Here is a 9662-nt window from a genome sequence, read left to right as displayed (position 1 = left end):
TCTGCAGTAAGTAAAGAACCCTGAACTGCACAACCCGACTCTGACTCTCATTACCATCATCCCTGCACTTCCACAACCACCATCCTCTGCACCTGACCCCCTGAGGCTATACCCCTCCCGTTGGGGGTTATACTACCTAAGCTGCACCAACACCATCAGCCTCAGCGGACCCTGCTGCAGCGGCGGCCGTAGTGACCGCAATTCAACGGGTGGCGTAGTCGACATAAAGAACTTTAGTAACATCAGTAAGGACTGCCACACACTGAGCTTGACACCCTGGGCACGGACCGGGTCACAGCCACTCGGAGACTACAACCTCCATCTGATCCGGCTCCGGGTATTCCCCTAAAGAATATGGCCCAGGGGGTGCGTCACCTCCAACGTCCCCCGAACAACAAGATGCAGGGTCCTTCAGAGGTTTGCAGCTGTGCAAGCGCCATCCTGTCGACCTCCTCTATCCACTTCACACAAGCAGAAACGGCTCCAGTGGGCCAAACATTACATGAAGACTGATTTCAAAACTGTTTTGTTCACGGATGAGTGCCGTGCAGCGCTCGATGGTCCAGATGGATGGAGTGGAGGATGGCTGGTTGATGGACACCCCACGCAAACACGGCTACAGCGCCAACAAGGAGGAGGTGGAGTAATGTTTTGGGCTGGAATCATGGGGAGAGAGATTGTCGGCCCCTTTAGGATCCCTGAAGGCGCTAAAGATGAACTCCATAATGTATGTGGATTTTCTCAAACAGCACTTCCTGCCATGGTTCAAGAAGAAGAACCGTGTATTTCACAGCAAGATCATTTTTCTGCATAATAATGCACCATCTCATGCTGCACATAAAACATCTGCATCTCTGGCTGATATGGGCATAAAAGGGGACAAACTTATGGTGTGACCCCCATGCTCCCCTGACCTCTACCCCATTCAGAACCTTTGGAGCATCATTAAAAGCAGTGTCTATGATGGCGGGAGGCAGTTCACATCTAAGCAACAGCTCTGGGAGGGTATTCTGTCCTCATGCAAAACAATTGAAGCAGAAACCATCCAAAACCTGACAAATTCAATGGACGAGAGAGTTCAGAAGCTCCTTTCGAACAAGGGGTCCTATGTGAAAATGTAACATCACCTAGAATAAAGTTTTGAGTTGAAAACTGTTTGATTTCAGTTTCTAACAACCTGCTAATGCTTATAATTTCAAAAATGACCATTTTTTTGGTCTTTATTAAAATGAAAAGGTTGATCGAAAAGTTTGGGGGATCTAAGAGTGTGGCAACCCAGTAGTCATGATTACTTCGAATTCTGACAATATGAGGGTCATGCTGCAGGTAGTGCAGCAAGAAGGCACTTATGTGCCTTGCGCATCTCGGAGCCCCAAAATTATTTTCCGGGCTAGATGCAGCTAAAAATTATTTTTAATTTTAAATCTGGTGAAGCTTTAGTATAGATGGCCTAATAGGATCAGTGCTGCACACTGCTACAAAGCCCAAATTATTTTCCAGTCAAGATACAGATAAACATGATTAGTAATTTGAAAGCTTAAAACGGTTGGTAGGGTGATTTTAACCAATCATCAAGCTTTTACTCTCCCCAGGATGACACAGGGGTAGAAAAGTCGTTTCGGATCCATGATTTGTTCATCTTTATGAACGTGAGTCTGTCTACATTATCAGTGGAGAGCCGCGTGCGCTTATCTGTCAGCACACCACCAGCAGCGCTGAACACACGTTCAGACAGAACGCTGGCTGCGGGGCATGACAAGATCTCCAAGGCGTAAGTGGCTAGCTCCGGCCATTTATCCAGATTGGAAGCCCAAAAAGAGCAAGGGTCCAGTGACACAGTCGTGGCTTCAATGTTTACTTGGAGATACTCCTGTACCATTGTCTCTAGGCGTTGACTATGTGTCAGACTTCTTGTCTCCTGTGGCCTTGCAAAGGATGGGCTAAAAAAGTGGTGAAATGATTCCGCAAAATTGATGTTACCAGCAGATACTGTGGTTCTGTTACGGTTTGAGTGCTGAACACTTGACGGTCCCACGGTTGGCAAGTTGGAACTGTGAGATTCACTACGTGCACCACTGGTATTTTGTGGAAAAGCACATGTAAGATTCTGCAACAGTCTCTGCTGATACTCCTGCATGCGTGCATCCCTTTCTATGGCAGGAATAATTTCTGCAAATTTACTTTTGTACCGGGGATCTAACAGTGTGGCAACCCAGTAGTCAGGATTATTTCTAATTCTCACAATTCGAGGGTCATGTTGCAGGTAGTGCAGCAAGAAGGCACTCATGTGTGTTGCGCATCCAGGAGCACCAAGTCCCTGTTGTGTTGGTGGCGAGGTAACAATCATGCTTCCTTCCTCTGTCCTCTCCCCCCAACCTCGCACAACAGAAATGTGATCAAGGTCTCCCTCATCTGATGAGTCTTCCATCAGTTCGTCCTCCACTTCTTCCTGGGCTCCTGCACCTTCCTCACTAGTTTGGCTGCTACCATGCGCCCTGGTAAAACCATCTCCCCCACCCTCACATGCCTGCCGCCTTGGTGCTGCCGACCGTCTGGACCTTGCAGATGTTAGCCCTTCCGCATACAACTCCTCCTCCTCTACTTCCTCCACCTCCTCTTGTGCCACCACCTGACTCCGAATTCTGTTTAACATGTGCTCCAGCATGTAAATCACCGGAATAGTCATGCTGATAATGGCATCGTCAGCACTAAACATCTTCGTCGCCATTTCAAAACTGTGCAGAAGGGTGCATAGGTCCCTGATCTGAGACCACTCCTCCAGCGTGATTTGCCCCACCTCTGAATCTCGTTGGCCCAGGCTATACGTCAGAACGTATTGCACCAGGGCTTGTCGGTGCTGCCACAGTTGCTGCAACATGTGCAGAGTTGAATTCCACCGGGTAGGCACATCGCATTTTAGCCGGTGAAGTGGCAGGCCCAACGACTTCTGTAGAGATGTAAGTCGCTGAGCTGCGGGATGCGAACGGCGGAAGTGAGCACACAGCGACCGTGCCCTCTGCAGAAGGCCATCTAGTCTGGGATAGTGGGCTAAAAATTGCTGGACAACCAGGTTCAACACGTGAGCCATACAAGGCACGTGTGTGACATTGCCCCGGCGAAGGGCCGCACCCAGGTTTGCAGCATTGTCGCACACGGCCTTCCCTGGTTTCAGGTCCAGTGGAGACAACCATTCATGAAATTGGTTCTCCAGAGCTGACCACAACTCCTCAGCTGTGTGACTCACATTTCCCAGACATTTCAATGTAAAAACCGCCTGATGACGTTGAGCCCTACTGCCAGCATAGTAAGGAGGTGTGCAGGATCCCTTCTGCGCAGTTAGAAAGCTTGTGGCATGACCAGACAGGCTTTGGGTGCAGGTGGAAGACCGAGAGGAGGTTGAGGAGGCAGAAGCAGTGGAGGAACTTTGACATAAGATAAGATAAGATAAGATAAGATAAGATATACTTTATTTATCCCGGAGGAAATTGCGGTATCACAGCAGCAGAACACAGATCTCGAACATGACACATATGATAACATAACATTTGGAATGCTTTAGACATTGCTTTTCAGACATTTGTTAAACACCCCCATAGCTGTTGGAACAAACGATCTCCTGTATTTTTCCTTTTTACACCTTAGTTGTATTAGGCGATTGCTGAATGTGCTCTTCTGTTTCGCAAACAGTACATAAAGCGGGTGTGTGTTGTTGCCCATTATAGCTCTGCACTTCTTCTTAATCCTATCCTCTACCACCTCTTCAAAAGTCCCAAGCTGTAGGCCCACCGTCGCGCTAGCCTTCTTTATAAGTTTGTTGAGCTTGTTGGCGTCAGCAACACGCACACTGTTACCCCAGCAAATTATTGCCGCAAAGGTGGCACTAGCCACAATGGATTGGTAGAACACCTCAAGCATTTTGCCACACACATTAAAAGACCTTAACTTCCTTAGGAAGTACAATCTACTCATCCCCTTCTTGTAGACCTTCTCCATGTGGCACTTCCAGTCTAGCTTGCTATCCAGGTAAACCCCCAAATATTTGAAACTGTCCACCATCTCCACATCCTGACCGTCAATGGTAACAGGTAGGCATACCTTCTTGCACCTTCCATAGCTCATCACCAACTCCCTGGTTTTCTTAACATTTAGTTCTAGATGGTTAGCCTGGCACCATACTACAAAGTCCGCAACTACCCTTCTATATTCCTCTTCATCCTGGTCCTTCCCAATACCGCCAACTATCACAGAGTCATCCGAGTACTTCTGGAGGTGACAACGGTCTGATTTATACTGAAAGTCAGCTGTGTACAATGTAAAGAGGAATGGCGACAGCACTGTTCCCTGCGGGGCTCCGACACTGCTCAGTACACTATCTGATGTAGCCGTCCCCCACCTAACAAACTGTGGCCTATCCGACAGGTAGTCAATTATCCAATTCACAAGTCCCTCATCCACCGCCATTTTAATCAACTTTCCACGCAGTAAGAGTGGCTGTAATGTGTTGAACGCACTAGAGAAATCAAAGAACAAAGCACGCACTGTGGTTCCATCATTGTCCAAAAATGAATGTACTGTTTGTAGCAGAGACGCTACAGCATCGTCCACCCCCAGTCCCTGCCGGTACGCAAACTGAAGAGCATCAGTATACGCCATCACCCTCGGACACAAGTGAGCAAGTACTATTCTCTCCAAGGACTTCATCGCATGCGATGTTAAGGCCACCGGTCTATAGTCCCCCGGGGAAGCCGGGAAGGTAGTCTTGGGAACCGGCACCAGGCAGGAAGTCTTCCATAGCACTGGTACTCTCTTTGATTGTAAGCTCTGGTTAAAGAGATGCTGGAAGACAGTACACAACTCATTTGCACACACTCTGAGGACACGTGGACTGAGACCGTCAGGCCCTGCTGCTTTGCCAATGGCCAGCTTACTAAACTGGTCCCTCACGTCATTTTTGGAGACCGAGAAATGATCTATTTCACCCCCTGTTAATTTAGCTAGTTGTTCCCCGGCCTCCTCCCCCTTCCCTGCTGCTACCGCACCTTTATTGCTGAATCTATTGAAGAACTCATTCATTTCATTAGCCATTCTAAGTCCACCACCCCCCTGCTCCGACCTTGCCTTAAACCCAGTCACTAGCTTCATTCCAGCCCACACCTCTCTGGAGCTTTTTTGTGCAAATTGATTTTCTAATTTAACTCTGAATGCCTCACGGGCAATCTTAATTTTCCCCTTTAGGTCTCGCTGTATAATTTTCAATGCCTCCTTGTCCTTCCTTTTAAAAGCCAGTTTTTTCATGTTTAGTAAATGTTTCAACTCTTTTGTAATCCATGGCTTATTGTTTGCATAACACCGAATCTCTTGAACAGGTACTAATATGTCCATACAGAAGTTGATGTAATCAGTAACTCTGCCAGTAATCTCATTAACATCACAATTCTCTTTCATGGTACACAACACCTCCCAGTCTGTACAATCAAAGCAGTCTTGTAACGCCTCCTCTGCTGCTGGACACCACTTCCTTATCTTTTTAATTGTCACTGGTTGTTTGCGGACGTCTGGTTGGTAAGCAGGAGACAATAGTATGAGGTTGTGGTCAGATTTCCCCAGGGGGGGTAATGCAGCCGATGAATAAGCATTCTTAACATTAGCAAAGAGGAGATCCAGTGTGTTGTTGTCCCGTGTAGGACATTTGACATATTGATAGAACTTTGGTATTGCAGATGAGATCTTTACTCGATTGAAATCCCCAGAAATTACAGTTAGAGAGTTTGGGTGTTTAGTCTGAAGCCGGGCCATCACCCCTGACAACACATCCCCAGCAGCCTCTGGGTTCGCAGATGGTGGTATATACATCACAACTACAATAACAAGAGTGAATTCTCTAGGCAGATAGTAAGGCCTGAGGCCCACTGCTAACAGTTCAATATTTGGACAGCAATGTTTCTCCTTAACAGTTACATGCCCCTGATTGCACCATCTGTTGTTAATGTAGAGTATCACTCCTCCACCTTTTTTCTTGCCGCATAAAGAGGATTGACGCACAACTCGTGGGGACGGCAAGACTTGGACAGCAGCCCCTTGTCCTGCTGTCACCATAGTTACCCAGTGCCCAGTCAGCGACATGTAACGCCCCTGTCCATGCCTACTCGTCCAAGTGTCTGTGGTGAAATGCACCCTGTCACACACAGAGTTTCTCAAAGAAGCGGTGATGTTGTGTGCGACATGCTGGTGGAGCGCAGGCACACCTTTCTTTGAGAAGTAGTGCCGACTGGGCATCTGGTATTGGGGCACTGCGACGGACATAAGGTCTCGAAAATCCTCTGTGTCCACCAGGCGGAAAGGCAGCATTTCTGTAGCCAAGAGCTTGCAGATGGTGAAATTCAACCTCTTAGCTTTCTCATGGCTAGGAGGAAATGGTCTTTTACTTGTCCACATCTGAGGGACCGAGGGCTGGCTATTGTGCTTAGACGGGGTTGATAAGGGTGTCCCCGGCAAACTGCCGGTCTGTGAGGAAGATGCAGGCGGACATGTTAGGTTGCCTTGATCCAAAGGTGGTGCTATCGATGTCGGACAGCGCTCAACACCAGCTGGTGTTACCACCTCCAAAGAAAATGATGACCTGCCAATCACGCTGGCTGTTGCGGGTAAAGAGGTGGCAGGTCTGCGCCCCAAAACAGGTGTGACTGCTGTCCCCCCAGTCACAGAGGATGAAGAGGCCGCGGATGCACAAGATATGGCAGACGGTGATTGGCCCGGCCGGCTAGGCCGCATTGTAGCACACTGAGCTTCCCACTGCAACTTATGCTTCATGTCCATGTGCCGGTTCATGCATGAAGTACTCAAACTATGTATTTTTTGGCCTCTACTTAGCTTTTGCTGACAAATGTTACAGATAACACGAGTTGGGTCATCTTTATCGATCTGAAAAAATGCCCAGGCTATGCAAGGCTTAGCACCCATGCGACCTGAAGAGCCACCACGACTTGTGGTGAGAGGCAGAGTTGTGTTTGAGGATGCAGTTGTTGACGTGCTTCCAGTACTACGTCTCTGTCCAGGAAGGCGCAACCTGACCTCGTCGTCTTCTGTACCAATTCTTGAAATCTGGCCATCACTGGATATTCATTTCAAGAAATTAATAAAATAGCACTTTCTAGATCAGCTATGGGAGATCTGCACAATGCCATGTCTGTCTGAGTCCTCACCCATGTCGCATTAGAGACATGGGAGAGAATCTACCGAAATTCTTCTTGGCCAGATTCTCTATATTTGGTCAATAGATACGATTCTGTCCAAGTGAAATTTAGTGCAAATTGAAATTCCTCCAATTGCTGTAAGAAGAAATTTGTTATGCTCCTCCCATACCCTATGGCATAATAAAAGGAGGGGATGGAAGTAGTTAAAAAATAATAAAACATGTTATACCCACCTATCCTAGGCTCTCACCTGTCCATCACTGCAGTCCTGCGTCCTCTGTGCCAGTCTTTGGATGTTCTGGCGCCCCTTCTGGTGCTGAGGCCAGTGATTGGACTCACATTGTCATGGTGGAGGATGTGGGTGCAGATGTCATTGACGTCAGTATCGTGTCAATCCTCACGTGACCGTGTGCAGCCAATCTCTCTTATCAGCTCCATAATGGAGCCGCCCCGAAAAAAACAAAGTCCGCTGAGGAGGAGAAGGAAGCACTGGTGGAAGTGCAGCATAAGAACAGATGAGGGGCTAGGACAGGTGAATGGAATATATTATTTTATCTCTTTCCTTAAGGGTATGTGTCCATATGAAGTATTTGGAGCAGAAAGTTTTCCACCAAATCTGCATCCCTAGGCAGGAAAAACTATGCAAAAAAGAGGTGCGTTTTGTCATGTTTTTACCTACGTTTTTGTTGCAGATTTTTCCCCACTTATTATGATGTGTGAAATCTGCAGAAAAAATACTGAAAGAAATGACATGATGCAGATGTGCTGCAAATCTGCAAGGAAAAATAAGCATCGTGTGCATAAGATTTCAGGAATCTCCATCACTTTGCTGGCAACATGAAATCCCTCAGGTTTTGTGACAATTCTGAGCAGAAAAAACACAACAAAAATGCAAAAAATCTGCAATGTGCACAGGCCCTTACAGTCTGATTTGTTATAGATCAGTTTGCTCAACTGTATATAAATGACCTGAATAGTGAGAATTAGAACAGTGATGTGGACTCAGATCATTTCCCTATGATAACACTGAATGGCAGAGCACAGAGGCAGAAGCATTGTCATAGGGAACCTGAGAAATATGGATTATACCAACAGAAATCTCACCCAAAAGCTCCGCTGCCGATCAGTTTGGATGTTTGGAAGTCGCTCATATGCGGCTTTCTCGCCGGGATCAATGATTCGATCACACTCTATAAAAAAATAAGAAATGATTTTCAGATAAAAAAGCTGCAAGAAAAAAGCTCCGGATACAAAACCTCTTCCTCCTATGTTATGTCCCAGCTGATTTACACTGATTGTATGTAGGGGGCGATACAAGCAGGACGCGCCGCAGACATGGGGGTAATTTAAGGGGGATCCTCCATACACCGGAATCATTGTACAGTGCAGAATAATATGGGAGATCACAGAAGAGAACTGAAAAGGAATCTGTCAGCAAGTTGTTTTTTATATGTAATCTAAGAACTGCATGAAGTAAGGGCCGAAATCCTGATTCCAGCGATGTGTCACTTACTAGGGTCTGTGTCGTTGATTTATTAAAATCAGTGTTTAATCAGCAAGAGATTATCACTACAGGACTAGTTGTCTTGTGCCATGTAGTCCTATTGCTCTGTGTAACCCTGCCCCCACCACTGATTAGCGGATTTCTGCCTATCCACAGTGTACTGTACAAGAAAGCTGACAATCAGTGCTGTGGGCAGTTATACATAGCCCAGCATGCAGAGAAAGAGAGATTTTATCACAACTGCTGCACCCAGTAAGTGACATTGCTGGAATCAGGGTCCCTGCCCCTACATCATGTTGCTCTCAGATGAGTAGCAAAATCTGGTGACAGATTCCCTTAAGTATAAGTGCTATTATCTAACACAATAGTGTCATCTACATTTAGAATAGAGATGTCCCATGGTTATATGGGGATAATACTGGACGTGTCATTCACACCCCATGATCTGGTGATATACAGACATCTCCCTCTATGATACTTACAGCGGCAGGTTCTTGGATCTCTGGGATCTCACAGATTACACTGTCAGCATCCGCCAGCACAGTTGTATCTAAAATAGTGATAATACGATGAAGAAATAAAATGTATTAGATGATATCAATCCTATATACACAATGCAGCAATATAATGGAGAAATGGCAGGGCGTCTGTAAATGGGGCTATTACTAATTATATGGGGATTCTAAATATGAGAACGTACGGCACATCCATAGACAGATCCATGTAATATGAATGATGGAGGAATCCCCAATCATCACATGAATGAGGAACTCATCACCCTCACTGTATATGTGAGTGATGGGAAGAGACAGTTCAAGCAGAGCAGCCATATGCAAATTAGCCTGGAAGTGCACTGGGGGCATGTTACTGCACTCTGACTTTTTCTTCCCCCCCAGTGAACTTCCATCCAGATTATTATTAGATTTCTCCTGACTAAGACATTGGATCCTGATTAGTGTTGAGCC

This window comes from Phyllobates terribilis, unplaced genomic scaffold (assembly GCF_046119375.1).
Source record: "Phyllobates terribilis strain yellow unplaced genomic scaffold, ASM4611937v1 Scaffold_13__5_contigs__length_258822181, whole genome shotgun sequence".
Classification (NCBI taxonomy): Eukaryota; Metazoa; Chordata; class Amphibia; order Anura; family Dendrobatidae; genus Phyllobates; species Phyllobates terribilis.
The sequence above is the reverse complement of the archived record's forward strand: the minus strand, read 5'-3'. Positions refer to the sequence as shown.